Source organism: Ctenopharyngodon idella, chromosome 22, assembly GCF_019924925.1.
Source record: "Ctenopharyngodon idella isolate HZGC_01 chromosome 22, HZGC01, whole genome shotgun sequence".
In the NCBI taxonomy this organism is placed as follows: Eukaryota; Metazoa; Chordata; class Actinopteri; order Cypriniformes; family Xenocyprididae; genus Ctenopharyngodon; species Ctenopharyngodon idella.
The window spans coordinates 11,417,718-11,433,529 of NC_067241.1; the positions used below are offsets into that span (position 1 = coordinate 11,417,718).

The 15,812-nt window shown below is 37.2% G+C and overlaps 1 long non-coding RNA gene across 3 annotated transcripts in view; it reads left to right on the plus strand.

Moving 5' to 3' along the window:
* The window catches only part of LOC127505495 (uncharacterized), an 81,079-nt gene that overhangs the window by 1,572 nt on the left and 63,695 nt on the right, over positions 1-15,812 (plus strand). For all 3 annotated transcript variants that reach the window (XR_007927719.1, XR_007927718.1, XR_007927720.1), the window contains exon 3: positions 270-371. This is a non-coding gene — a long non-coding RNA (uncharacterized LOC127505495). The remainder of the gene's footprint in view (positions 1-269; positions 372-15,812) is intronic.

Below are 15,812 nucleotides of genomic sequence, written 5' to 3' on the forward strand. Positions count from 1 at the left end.
TTGCAGGCACAGGTTTTGAAAAAGGCTTTTATACCTAATTTGGTGCCGTAACTATGCAAATAGTGTTGGAGCACAGCATATGACGTTGACTGACTGAGTCACTTTACAATGAATTTACATGACAGTAATTCTGTTGGTTTCAAACATCATCTCTAAGGGCTGTTACATAAGCATATTTTCAGTTTTTGTTTATATATTTCATAACAATATTATGCAATGTCATGCTCATTTATACTGTTGTCACCAAATTTTGTTATTTATTGTTACAGGAACAAGATGAAGAAGCCTGACTGTCACAGAATCAACACATTGATTAAGGATCATAGACTGTGTTTGGAATGGAATACTGCACAGTATACACTTCAAAAACAGTAAGTAAAACAGTATAGTGAAAGTTTCAAAGAATAGTACGCTATATTGTCACATGACTTAATCTCATTACGTGTGTGAGGTTAAGTTCTCGGAAATGAAATGGGTATTTTGCCTGTTCATATTTATGTAAAATATCTTTATTTTTGGAAGTCAGATCAAATAATGAGACAAAAAAGAGTCAAAAATTGCTTTAGGTTCTTTCATCACATTGGAAATGGAACGTCAAGTCAAACACATTGCACTGTGGGAAACATGTTATGTTATTTTTATATACTATTATAGTATGTTAATATAAATATTTGAGTTAGCTTTTATTGTTATATATATATATATATATATATATATATATATATATAATTAATCAAAATTGAGAGTAAAGTTTTTTTTTTTTTTTCAAAAAATTATTTTTAAGTTCTAGTAATTTTTTGTTGTTGTCATTTTTAATAGTTTTTTAATATTTCTATTTATCTTTATTTTAGTTTTAGTAACTTTAGTAAGTTTTTTTTAAGCATAAGTGTTTCATCTAATATTTATATTTGATTTTATTTCAATTAACGGAAACTATTTTTAATAGTTTAGTAAATGTTGTAGTGCATATATTCTGTGCATACAGTAAACGTGCATACAGAGCACAGTATACATACTACAGTATATACTACAGGAATAGTAAGTATAGTATGGTAGTATGCTATACAAACATTCTCTAAATATCTGAGAATGTCCAAAATATGTTTCTGCTTCCTGTGTGATGTTACAGTGATCCACTAGGTGGAAGTAAAGTACAGCATAACATGTGCCTCTGTGGCTAAATGGAAATAAGCCACATGAAGGTTATTGAGGAGAAACTGTGTTTTAGTAATTAAAATAACTGTTGAATTGCAGGGTTTGCATGTTCAAGAAATAGAGCAAAACAATGTGTCGGTGGATGAATTACACACATAACAAGAACTCCCACAATGCCTCTTATGGACCTCTGATGTGAAATACCAGAATAAAACACAGTAAAACAGAAACACACACACACATATATGCTGTAATTATGGGTATGCGGTTGCCTGACAGAAGTGGTGGAAACTTGTCAGAGTGCTAAATATAGCTGCTGTCCCTTTCCAACGAGACACAGTGGACACCTGTCACGCACACACAAACACTTACCCACAATGCTTAACTTTCACTTTTACACCACCTCCCACACTCTTCCTTTGGCTTCAGTTGTCCCAGCTGTTCTCCTCTTCATCTCAAACTTCAAAGCAAAAGAGAAGGAGCAAAAATGAAGGAATGTTTGCTGGGAAAAGTGCACTGATCCTTTATCAATCAGTTTATTTGACAACCTGACGCCCTGTATAATGCAACGTTACTTAGCGACAATTCAAAAGGAAACATATTGCAGACATACTGTACATGCTATACCATTTCAAACCCATAAATGCCCATCAAAGTCATTAATTCAAATGTTGACAAGTGGCGTCTTCCCACTTCTAAAGAAGGAAAAGATGGCTAATTGCTTCCTCTGAGCAAATCACCTCAAACATACCCCATAAAACTGTCACATCAAAAGAAATCACAGTAACAAGTAAACAGGGCCAGTTTCCACAAAAATTGCAAGGCAGTGAAGTCTTTAGTAAACCCATAAGTACATATGTTTAATCTCTAGTGTACTTCACTAACATGAAGAGACTCCAACAGAGGGAATCGACTAGAGTTCCAGGAAACACATAACCCCTAACCTTTCCTAAAATGCAGTAGCTTCGCACATGTTAACAAGGTCTTAGCGGGGAACAGATAAATCAAAACTTATTAGATGGTTTAATAGCTTAAACTGAAATGGGATTAGTGTCAACACATTCCAAAGAGCTTAGTAGCACCTGCGCTGGGATCGTGTAAAATCCTTGAAACTTTTCTTGCCGAGAGAAACTGTGCTTATATTGTAAGAAATATCGAAAGTGAATCTGATCATTTACTAAAGCCACACCGTGACTGCGAACACTACATGTTTCCATCACCCTTAGCTCAGAGCTAATAACAGGTTCTCAGATGACCTATCGACTCTGCCTTCAGAGTGTGGTGATCATATGGCTCTGATTCCAGGCCTCTGAGGTCATGTTCTGGATGTGAAGGTCAGGAGCGTGACTGACAGCTTTCTACTTAGAGCTCCAGAAGACGACTAGCAAACCTTCAACACACACTTGCTTATAACTTTACTAATTTATTTTGGGCGGCATCAACATGGTTCCTAATTGAGCAATGACACTGTTATACCCCTAACAAATTTGATGTCTCATGTTTCTGAGTCCTAACGTGCATTAAAACGTGGTTCGATCCAAGAGGGAAGAATCCCTGCCATGGCACATGCTGAATGAAGCATAAGTTTGGCACACAAGTCTCAATGTAGTAGCTGTCAAACAGCCTGCCAAGGAGAAATCAGTGCATTCGTGATGAGCAGATTTTGTCTTAGAATAGAATATGATCTTTATTTATTACCAAGCCTGTGAGATGTTGCAATAGAATGATGGCATGATTTTATTATAGAGACAATTCCTTTAGAGAAACCTGAGGTTAAAGGGATAGTTCACCCAAAAATGAAAATCACTGTAAATCACAGCCATGATTTTCTCACCCTCAAGCCATAGTAGGTGTATATGACTATCTTCTATCAGACAAACTCAATCAGAGATATATTTAAAAATATCCTGGCTCTTCCCAGCTTTATAATGGTAGTGAATAGGGGGCAAGATTTTGAATTTGAATATACAAATAAGAGAGTTGAGAATGTAGGGAGACTGACTTCATTATGTCCTTTGCAATGCTTCATGGGAGTTTGAGGTTGCTTTCACTTTAGGGTTCATGGGTAGTGTAGTTTTTCACCTAAAATTGGCTATTAAATATGATTTTTTTTAAAATGACATTAAAATTACTTTGACTGATGGCTTCAGCAGAAGCATATACTTGATTAATAACCTCCAAGCTTATGGTACGTTTGTCTCAAAAGGCCTGTATATATTGGTTTTAAATCGATTTCTCTATGAAGAAAATGAATGGGATTTTTATTTCAAGAACCCAACCCTGGAATGTTCCAGTTACAGCTCTGCATTTTAACCACTACAACAAAACACCACCACATTACTGGCTATCTTTAAAAACTGAATGTGTATTTAGTGCATGCATTATTCATGGATTCACCTTTTTCACTCTGTCACTAAGATAAAAGCACATGGCGAGCAATTGTCGACTTTGTGATCTTTGCAGACAGTGTACAGAGTTCATTACAATATAATAATCATCCTGACTATGCTGATCGTGATGTTAGCTGCAGGATAAATGCGGTGTAACTGCTTTCCACCCCACTCCCACATTTCTTTGCTTTCCCACAGCACCGCTTACTCTTGCTTAGCGTGCTCAGATCGGCCGCAGCTGTTCGTGTGGGTCTCCACCCTCTCCAGCAGAGCTCGATTACATAACGTTACAGAGTGATTGATGAGCTCTCAGATTTCTGTGCACTGCCAAGTGTCCATTCTCTCTCCTCTGTCCAGTCATCTGCATAAATTTTCTTGTCTCCTGTCGCTTTCTTACCTCAATCTTTTCATCTTGAGAATAGAACAAAGAAGAGGCAAAACAAATCCTTCAGAAACAGAGATGATAAGACAGTCTGCTGGCAGGGCACAAGTGCAAATCTGAGTCATCCAGTTTTATGAGCTTAATCTCATTCATGTCACAACACGCACCGAGCTGATGAAATGACATATATTGCACTTGCAGCACATTGCACTCTTAGCACACAGAAAGGTCTCCTGAGGTCTCCTTTTTGTCTAGCAAATGTTACAATTCTTGCATTACTCCCTTGCTCACTCACTACTGGGTTTTCTGCACCAAACCGAAGTATTACTCAATTCTGATATGTGGCCAGACCATTAAACATCTGTTATCAGTACAGGGACTTTTTTCACTCTTATCAGATCTAATGTTTGAGCATTACTGTGCAGCAGAAAAGAAACGAACAGACTTTGCAAGAGAAGAGACAGGGAAAACTTCCATAATTCGTTTCATGGGAATAGTGAGCCGTTCTTTCTTTGACGTCACATTATTGAACAGGAGACTCACTGAACAAGCTTTAGTGAGTGTTACGGCACTCACAGGTGTAGACAGACGTGCTCACTCTCAATCAAATTTTCAGACGACTGTCATAATGTACTCTGTGCACCAATAATGAGAGGTGACAGCTGCTAATTAATATTCAGAAGAGTTTGCGAAGGCAGTGTTTCTATACTTTAGCTCATACTTAGAGGTAGGGGTTTAGAGAACAAGTTTTCCATTCCACTGCACTACTTTTCCATTGTTTTTTATGTAAACACGCTAGACGGACGTGTTTGACCACTGCCCTCACGCTTTGCATCTTTTGCAGCATCTTGTGCATGACACAGTGTTCTAAAAACGCAGCGTTCAAGTTAAAAGAAATTTATATATATACTTCATTCTGCGTGAATGGCCCTTAAACATATTACATTTCGGCACATAACTCATACTGCACCGTTTGAGCTACGTACATGATCAATACCTCAATCACCCAGATAGTTGTGTGCTGTTATATACATCTTCGAGATATCAGATATACAATTTTCACCCAGCAGATCATAAAATGGTCAAATAAATCTCATTAACCCAGCCATTGAGGGACCAGAATATCATATCATACTGTTTCTGCCTCAGAGTAAAAAAAAGAAAGAAAAGTCCAATTGTGAGATATAAAGTCACACTGAAATATAAAGTTGCAGTTACATTTCTATTTTTTTTTTTTACTCTGAGGCATAAATTCTAAATACAATTATAATTAAAAATATTGTTTGCATGGGCTAGCAGCACTCAAGTTTTCTTCAGACCAAGTTATATTTAGTCAAATGTATTATTCTTAACTAGCTTCAATGTGCTGACCAAAGGGAGTATAAATTTCAGATAGTGATGATGGTACATGAAGAAAAGCTTGTTCTAAATCTCACTCTAAAACTTCCTGCTTGAGGTTACAGAACAACACCGCAAAACCTGAGAAAAAAGCGAAAACTCATCTGGAACATCTTTGTGCTGCAAAACAGCTCTATGGCCTCTGTATGTGAGACTTATCCTGCACTTCATTTATAGCCAAATCTTTGAAGTTACTTTGGTCGAAATATCTTAAAATGATTGGCTACTCAATATTTAGTTCTGTAGTCTGCGCTGTATTTTTGTTAAGCCAAAGCAGATATAAATCACAAGAACCTCTTCCATCTGCAAATCGTTCTCTCTAATATCCTTAAAGTGTATAATTTTTTCTCCACCAGCAGCACCAAACAGAACTGGAAAAAAATGTTTTCAAACTTCCATCTTCCATTGTAGCCAAACTGGTCATGCCATTATGTCCAACGCAGTTGAGCCACCCAAACAGATTTTAATTGGTGCTGCTCCTTTGGAGCAGAAATTATACACTCCATATACACACTTTATTTACATTATAATTTATCAAAAATGTCATGTAGTGTTCAGTGAAGTTCACTACAGAAAGTTAGATTCTAGCTCACTGGAAATTCATAGTTTTCATAATTTTAATGTATAGCCATCAGCACAGGATTTAAAGGCCCGCTGAAGTGTCTTGGAACGTGCAGCATTATTCAATGTGTTGACGTAATTTCAACTGAAACAGGAAGACAGGGCGGGACATGTTGAACAGCTCCGCCAGTATCCAATAGTGTTTCATTTATATCACAGCTCGGCCAGAGCCGTTGAGCTCGGTAAAGCTTTAGTTTCCTTCTAATCTCTAAACGTTTATCCTCTTAAATACAGCAGAATTCAAAAGTCAGATACATTTCATTGTCTGTGCAGACTTGCACATATGATTCACTCTGTGCTCTCGTGTCTCTGGATCGGAGCAGACTGTGCTGGCGCTGCAGCGTTTCACGTGACACATTATTCACACTGTTTGAATCGTTCCCTATCCTCTATATAGTGCACTATGTGCCATTTACCATATAGAAAATAATCAACTTGTGAACAAATGACCGATTTCAGCCGCAACTTGACCGTCTGTTTATAGTGTAGGAAGGGCGGGACTTCAGATTGTAGAGAGCATTTGATTGGACAGAAGATCTGATGAGAAGCTGAAGTCCGCTGTGATGTCATGAAAATCCATGATCCATTTTAGCGGAAGAGAGAGACTGTACGCTTTGAATGCTTATATCTCCTAAATGCAAATTTTGTCATTGTTTTGGAACACACTAGCTTATTAAAGGGTTAGTTCACCCAAAAATAACCTTAAGGCTAACATATTCATACTAAAAGCTAAAAAACTTAAATTTTGATTTCAGGGGGACTTTAACAGCACAGACCACAGGTCTGTCATCTATCAAAGAGTCTACCTGTTTGCATATTAGTACAGTATTGATTTAATCTAATTCATTTGTTGTTTTGATCTTTCATCTGCTGCTTTAAAAAGCACTGGCACAGCAGTTGTGCATAACAGTTACTGTCCCCTTTGAAAGTCACCATGGAGGTGGGAAAACCTGTTCTTCATTTGATAAACAAGCAGGCCCAGGCTAGCTGAAGCATCCGACCATATCATCTAATCAGTTGTTTAAAAAAAAAAATACAGTCAACGATTACACAGAAAGACTTGAGGGGCAGCTTTAAGCAAACAATGTACATGACACATCCAAAAAAAAGTGTTATTTATTATTTCAACCTGTCTTTGCTAACATAAAAACATGTCAAAAATATCCATGACAAAAAAGTAAAGCAGGGCGAGGCCGAGAGCTGTGAGAACGGAGCGAGGCCGGTGGTGTGATTGCTAATGGGCGTCACCTGCATGCCACATATGTCACGGAGCATAAAAGGGGACAGTGAAGGACGAGAGAGGACCAGGCCTGGACTTTACATTGTCTTTTGTTTACGTTTGTGCGGTAGTCGTCCGTGAGGGGCTGCCGCTTTTACTTTCGTCTTGTGTTTATTTATTTTGGAATTAAAGCTACTTTGAACATTCGCTAGTTCCCACCTTCTTTCTCACTCTAAACATTGTTAAACTGGTGCCGAGACTTGAGGAGGTCGGGCAGAATGAAGGAGCGGTGACCAAAAGTGGCTGCCTGAGGCGGTGGTGCTAAAGTGATGGAAGACCCGGTGGGACGGAGAGCTTAGTGGTGCGCTCCTGGGTTGAGGAGCGGTGGCTGCCATCTGAGAAGGAGCGGAGGAGTCGCTCCTTTCTCGTGGCTCTCAGCCTCGCCCTGAATAACCTGCAAAAACCATTGAAGAACCTTTATTTGTAGGAACGTACAGCCAATTGTGTGTGAGCACAGTCATTCATAGAAGAAACAGGCGAATGGCAGAGCGCCTCTATCTTCTGGTTGTGATTTGCTACAGTCATTATGACATTAAAGCAGGCTGGAGGGTTGGCCACAGCATTTCTTGGAAAGGGAACACCAGCGTCCTCACACTCTTAAAATGGAGGGGAAACAGAGAGAGGGATATTGAGCACACGGAAGGGTAACATTAACCAAGATATGCAAGATGATGATGGTCCCTGGAACAGTATTTCTGGCTCCATCCAACGGCTATTACATAAGTTACTCTGAATGCTGTTGCTTTGCTAGCGCTGTGTGTATGTACATTACTGTACTGCTCTGCAAATGCTCTTGGGATCAAATCAAATGACTCTTAGTCCTTGACCTTCATCCATAATGGTTGTATTTGTTCAGAATCCATAGGATCAACGGCCAGCAATCAGACTCATTTGAATCAGCCCCACTATCTGTCCAAACCATCAGTGTTGGACAACAAAATTACATACAATCTGGCCCAAAGCAGCTAATGCTGGCTCTCCTCATACATACACATCTGGGCTCCATCACAGTTCTCTTCTGGCCATGTGGGAGTGTTTAATTTCTCCCTCTCTCTCTGAAAGCAAGAGCAGTAAGAAGGTCTCACTAGATCAACTGGTTCCAACCATACAGTAAGATGAGCTTGCTGTGACTAGTGCAGCCACAGACTACAGACATTAGCCTGTGAGAAGCTATGAAGCCAAATGAATTGAGTCAGCTGATGTAATACAGTATAGTTTGTGTAGTTTTAGTACCTGATTCACAAAGGATATCATGCATATCAGGTAACGATGCAAACTGGCCCAGATAATCTGTTTTGAACGCAACTCGCAAAGATTGTTATTGCACTAGACAAATATTGAGCTTTTTGAATAAGGTGCCATTTACAGCAAGTCTAATTTACATAGAAAGATATGAAGAGTTCCGTCTGACATGTTTTATTTTAAATGAGCATTTTTTACCAAGCTCATATGTTTAGGTTCAGTAATTTTATATTAATGGCATTGAAAAGGTTATTAGTCAGTTATTGAAATGCCTTATTTTCAAAAATGTCAATTTAGTAAATTAATTGGTATTTAACAAACTTGACTGTCTTTTGCTGCAAAACTAGCTAAGTCCATGTGTGCTTTTTTTTTTTTTTTTTTTCTGCAAAAACCTCTAAGTCCACCTCTTTGGACAACAAGGTAAAATGTATGTTTCTGTCAGTTGTACAGCAGCAAAAGGAACACTTGTGTTTACTTGCTACTCACGAAATCCTGTCATTGCCACTGTAACGATGGACAAAACATGATAAAAACTTGCAGCTCGACAATTGAAAGCCTGCTCATACACACACCGTCATTCATATTGAAATCACATGATTCGATTTGCGTCTTCTGATTGGTTCTTCTGTGGACTTAAAGGCTTTTGCCGACAAAGGGAAGTGGCGTTTTGGTTTCTGCTAACGAACCAGTGTTTTTGAAGGGGATTTAGCGGATTTGAAGCAAAAGTATTTGATGAATGTATACTGTGTGCGGAGAGCATTCGCTCAATATCATTATCTCATATTTGACGGAGGTGGCGTTTAGCGGCTTTTACATCTGAACTCTTTATATATAGGCCTTTTTCCACCTCATAGTAAAAAATAAATAAGGTAATTGTGAGATAAAGTGTAAAATAGGAGATAAAGTCACATAATGAGATATTAAATCACAACTATGAGAAACAAATTAGCAATTCCAAGTTTAAAAAGACACACCGCGAGATATAAAGTTGCATTTGAGTTAAAGTCCCACTGTGAGATATAATGTCCCATTGCGACAAAGTTATATTATTACTCACAATGTAAATTTATTTTTCACAATGTGTGAGATATAAAGTATCGTTCTGAAATATAAAGTCACAATTAAGGTGCGTTCGCTCCATGTCGTAATTACCGTAACGATTCTGAACTGTAAAAAGCCTTCACATGCTTGTAGAACTCGTAATTACAACGTGTAAACTTTTCTGAGAGCTACGACTTGTACCACGTGGCCGCTGTACCACCTGACCACTGCAGATTTAAGGTGTGTTCGACTTGAAGTGGCACAGTGCAGACCGATCAGTGTATGACATCAAAGTACTGCGAAAACTATTTGAAAGCATACGGAGCTTTATTTACGGTAATTACGACATGGCGTGAATTCAGCATTACCTTTTTAGTTTTTTTACTTTGAGGTGGAAAAGGGCTTCCATAGAAAGAAGAGGAGTGTTTACGCTGAAAGAAAAGTATAGCACTATTTAGGCGTAATTAGTCTGATTAAACTACATTACAGTGGTTAGTGCATAAGATGCAGGTTTTTGTGCTGATATACCACATGCAAAAGTGGCGGTAGTTTACTTAATTTTCTCTGAATGATCTAATCAAGACACTCCTAAATGAGTCAAAGCTGTCAAATAAGGTATCTACAGTCAGTTCACAAAGTAAAGTGTCAATTTAAAGATGTCCTGTAAAATTTCACACACCTTTTGGCAGTCATTTCTCAAAACCTTGTTGCTCAGTTGAAGTTCAAAGTTCATGTACACAATCACTGATACTTTGTTTTGCCTCATCATCCGACGGTTGTCTCAGTGGGTGCTGGGAATGGCGTGGCCCACCGTTAGCTGAATGTGATCACTGTGCTTGAAAATGAAACATCATCGAGGTTTCACATGAATCAGGCTACACAGTTGGCGCTTTGGGTTCTGTGACTTGAGTCTCTGATAGCATTTCCCAAGAGCCAAACCTGCAGAGTGAAAAGAAAAAAAGAGCCTTTAACCAGAGGACTGATCTCTTCTGTGAAAAAGTCAAGCTCAATGGAGTGATATCAGTGCAGAAAGCACACCCACGACCCACTCCAACCTAAACAAACCTATGAAATAATGAGGTACACAAGCCAAAAAACGCTGATGCTAAATGAAAAGGGGAAGAGAGAAAAGATGCAGGAGACAGATAAAAGGCAAAAGTCAGGAAGGCGAGCTGCCAGACCTCCTGAAGCCAAAAGTTTAACGCTTCTGGAAGCTTAATAATGTCACCTTTCAGAAAACTGTGAACAACAACTGTTCTCAATCAGCGGGGCGGTGAGGCAGCATTTGAATTAACTTTAATTGAAATAGCGCTCGCATTTGGGTTGACCCGCAAAAGACTAGTAAATAGTGTGGCAGAGGAGTTAGAGGAAAAAACTGTACTTTACGACAGTTCAAAAACAAGATGATTTGATGCCAAGAGTAATGAAGTGAAAGTGTTAGAGTCCAGAGTGCTTCGGAGCTTTAAACAGTGAGGTGTGTTTGAAGAGGTGCTTCAGAAACGGGGCTCTTGCAGTGCAGTGATACATATTCGGCATAAAAAAACAAACAATACTGATGTTCAAATGCATTTAAAATGGAAATACATTTAATGGATGACTATTTCAGAAACTCTGCATAGAGAACTGATTGTTGAAAACAAAGTAAACTGAAAATAGGTTGCATTAAAATGTACACTGAATTATTTTGGTCTTTTCGACTAAAACCAAGATATATTTACTGCATAAGATATTAAGACTTTTCTTAGAACTTAACGTAAAAGAAATTAATACTTTTATTCAGCAAGGACACATTAAATTGATTGAAAGACAGTAAAGACATTCATAATGTTACAAAAGTATTCTATTTCAAATAAATGCTGTTCTTTTGAACTTTATTCATCAAAGAATTCTGAAAAAAAATGATAATTTTCCACAAAAATATTAAACAGCATAACTGTTTAACATTGATAATAATCAGAAATGTTTTTTGGGCAGCAAATCAGCATATAAGAATAATTTCTGAAGGATCACGTGACACTAAAACCTGGAGAAATAATACTGAAAATTCAGCATTGCCATCACTGGAAAAAAATAATTTTTAAAATATATTAAAATAGAAAGAGTTATTTTAAAGTTTAATAATATTTCACAATATCATTGTGAAATCAAATAAGAGTCTAATTTTAAAAACATGAAAAAAATCGTACTGAACTTACATTTTTAAACATTTTTCTTTCTATTTTTTTCTAGTATAAACAAGTTAAAGGGTTAGTTCACCCAAAAATGAAAGTTCTGTCATTAAATACTCACCCTCATGTCGTACCAAACCCGTAAGACCTTCGTTCATCTTCGAAACACAACTTAAGATATTTTTGTTGAAATCCGATGGCTCAGTGAGGCCTGCATAGCCGGCAATGACATTTCCTCTCTCAAGATCCATTAATGTACTAAAAACATATTTAAATCATTTTATGTGAGTACAGTGGTTCAATATTAATATTATAAAGCGACGAGAATATTTTTGCGCCAAAAAAACAAAATAACGACTTATATAGTGATGGCCGATTTCAAAACACTGCTTCAGGAAGCTTCGGAGCGTTATGAATCAGCATGTCGAATCATGATTAACGAAGATTAACAAAGGTCTTAGGGATGTGGAACGGCATGAGGGTGAGTAATAAATGACAGTATATTCATTTTTGGGTGAACTAACCCTTAAATAAAAAAAATGCCATTGGAGATAGACAAAATACACTTACAGTATACTGTATTAAGATACAGTCGCAAGAAAAGCAAGTCTTAATATCTTAATAGTAAATATATCTTGTGTTTTAGATCTTTTTTAAGCATTTCAGATATTTTAGTTGGGCAATTAGACTAAAATGCTTACCAAGAATAGTATTTTTGCAGTGTAGAACTAAACAATTTCACTGGGCTTGTTTACTGGGGATGTTTATTCTTCTTCACTGAGCTAGTGCTTTATTGAGCCCTAAAGTTTCATGTGATTGTGCTTGATTGAACAGGCCCACATTCCATACCACCGCATTATTGCTGTTCTTAGAAAAACACTTACCAGGAAGTATTTACTAGTATTTGAATTACTGCCAGAGTGTGGCTTTAGTTTTCAGGGTTTAATGAGGAAATGAACATCAGTTTTTTCTATGCGAGTCATAGTTTTAGTAGTAATATTATGTAATGATATAACACTTTATCGTAGCAGCATGATAAGGATAGAATCATCATTTAATACATCCATTAAAATGCTGGAATGTGTGTAATGTCGGTCTTTGGAACCAGGCATTGATTCGTTTTCCATCTCTGAGATATTTGATATGGATACTTGCTATAAGACGAAAAGGTCTTAAAAAGAAAGACAAGTTATATTTCAAGTATATTGTATCTAAAGTGAGACACCTGGTATATAATCTGAAGGTTTGTTTCTCCTCAGAGATGCTCTTCACTGGGTTTCTTGACCTCCACACAGAAGCCTGATGAGATTTCACTGCCTGCAGTCCAGTCATAGCAGAAATTAGTGTTCTCACACTGAGATTTGGCTAATATCTAAGCAGGATGGTCACATGGAGTTTTACATCCAACATTGGCTTGAAACTTGAATCTTTTCAGCCCATTCAATACAAGATTTTTTTTCACTATCCCTATACTGTACCTGAAATGGCAACATTAATAAAAAGTAAAAAAAAAAAATTCTATACAAAATGCTATACACAATCATCATGTTTTGTACTATGGTAATACCATGTTTTTGGAGATGTACTATGGTAATACCATGTTTTTGGACATGGTACCTCCATGTTTTTTTGTACATGTACTACGGTAATACCATGTTTTTGGAGATGTACTATGGTAATACCATGTTTTTTAGGACATGGTACCTCCATGTTTTCGGACATGTACTATGGCAATACCATATTTTTGGACGTAATACAGTAATACCATGTTTATAGGACATGGTACCACCATGTTTTTGGACATGTACTATGTTAATGCCACTACTATGGTATTTTTTAATACCATGGTAGTACCATGGTACAGCATCATGATACAGTATATTTCAAAGTATCATAGTATTTCTATACAAAATGCTATACACAATCATCATTTTTTGTACTATGGTAATACCATGTTTTTGGAGAGTTACTATGGTATTACCATGTTTTTGGAGATGTACTATGGTAATACCATGTTTTTTAGGGCATGGTACCTCCATGTTTTTTGTATATATACTATGGTAATACCATGTTTTCGGACATGTAGTATGGCCAGCATCGTGGTACCATGGTACAGCATCGTGGTATATTTCAATATCATGATACCACCATAGTACTTTTTTGGACATGATAAAATTACTGTATTCCTGCAGTACCTTGGAACACACAAACCATGATATGTGAATATGAGTAAAAAACTTTCACTTAAGAATAAACTTCTGAACCCACACCAGCTGAAATTATTCTTCCCCCACACCAAAAAGTTTTTTTCAGCTGGCTCTGTTGTTCTCTTTGGTCAGTCTCTCACCATCTCAGGTGTCATTAGCTACTCGCTCTATTGTATGCTTTTCTTTTTATTTTCACTGTAATTCTGTTTACAAAACTGCCAAAGCCAAAATTGCTAGGAGACCGATTGTCGAGATCCCAGCGTAAATGATATGGTGCGGCACGAAAAAAGCTTCTCCTGAAACCCAAGTGTGTGTATGTGTGTGTGTTTTGTTTCACCCCCAGACATTCTTATGGAAGTCTCTGGCAGAATATCAGCCCTGCTCTGCCAGCTCTTGTTCTTTTAGTTTTTTTTGCAGCAGACGATTCTCTCTGTTCACAATGTGTGTCTCCGTCCCTGCAATGGCCATTAGGATCAGTATTACAAAATACAGTATGAGTATTCAAAAGCGACGAATGGAAATCAGTTTAACCATGCTGTTGCGTGACTCTAGAGAAAAGCAAACACATGCTTATAGACTGATAGAGACACATGGTGGGTATTTGGCTTGGATCTCTTTTTGTTGACTAGCATGACATATGATGTTCAGTATTAATGTTTTTGATCAATTAATTGTGAACAGCTCGACTGAATTTGTGGAATATTTTGCAACAACGAACAGCAGCACATCTGTAATAAAATGCATCTCTCAGAAGTAAAATCATGTGCGTATGTATCTGTCTGAGGGTTGATCAAAGATGAACGGACACCATCTTATTTACTGAAAAGCAAAAGCATACTTTACAGATGATGTTGTGGCGTTTATGCAGTCAGAATAATGCGTCCTTTGTCTTAATGACACATGAAAATACACGTTCATCTCTCATTTGCAGGATGATGAATGGAGTCTGTCCAGTTAAATTCTGTCATTCAGCCCAGAACACACTACAGAGGTTTAAACTATTCACAATTACAAGCACGAACACAATAGAGGCTAAAATGTATGGTCTAACATAAACCACAAATGCTTCGGGTGCTGGAATTTATCTTTCATGACCAGATTTCATTTGGAACTGTAGAATATAATCATGGCATATGTTCAGATTTCTCTCCTTGTATAATGAATACAAGCAGAATGTTAATGACCGACCAACGGACCGGTGCATCACAAATGCTTATGAAACAGGATTGTTTTCTCGTTCTTTTGCTATACATTAAGTGTCATCCACACAATTTAGACACACTATATGGCACATAATCTATTGAGAACCCTAATATTTTAGTAGACATAAAGGTAATAAAAAACAGGGCTCAAAACATCTTTAAAAACCAAAATAATGTCAATTTTTTCATACAATTATAAACTTCTACATAAAGTGTGGTTCTGGCAAAGGTACATTTTTATATATTTGCATAGACATCATCAACAATATCAACATCAAAACACAAACTCTTACATATGAACAACTTTTGTCATTTGAGGTTCAAATGAAAACACTACATAAGAATTCTTACGAATACTAATGTTCGCCCTGTAAAAAACAATTCAAGGTATTGATGTCAAAGCCATGATTACATTAACATATGACCACCCAATCACCCGCCCACTCACCTACATATATAGTATATCAACGCTATTCAGTAATTGCCCCAAGAAGGTAGATAACCATACCAATCTAACTGTTAACTTTTCATTCCATTCATTATTCGGCAGGCACATGATTCCCCTACAAGTATGAGACCTGAATACTGCCATCTTTGCTCATTGGCACAGATGTAGGTTTGTTTTTGCCAATGGCCTCACACGAATGTGTGTTTGTGTGGCTCATTTTAATCTTGTAACAGCACATATCAGATCTATGCTGAGAGCTTATAATAATGTGTGGTAGGA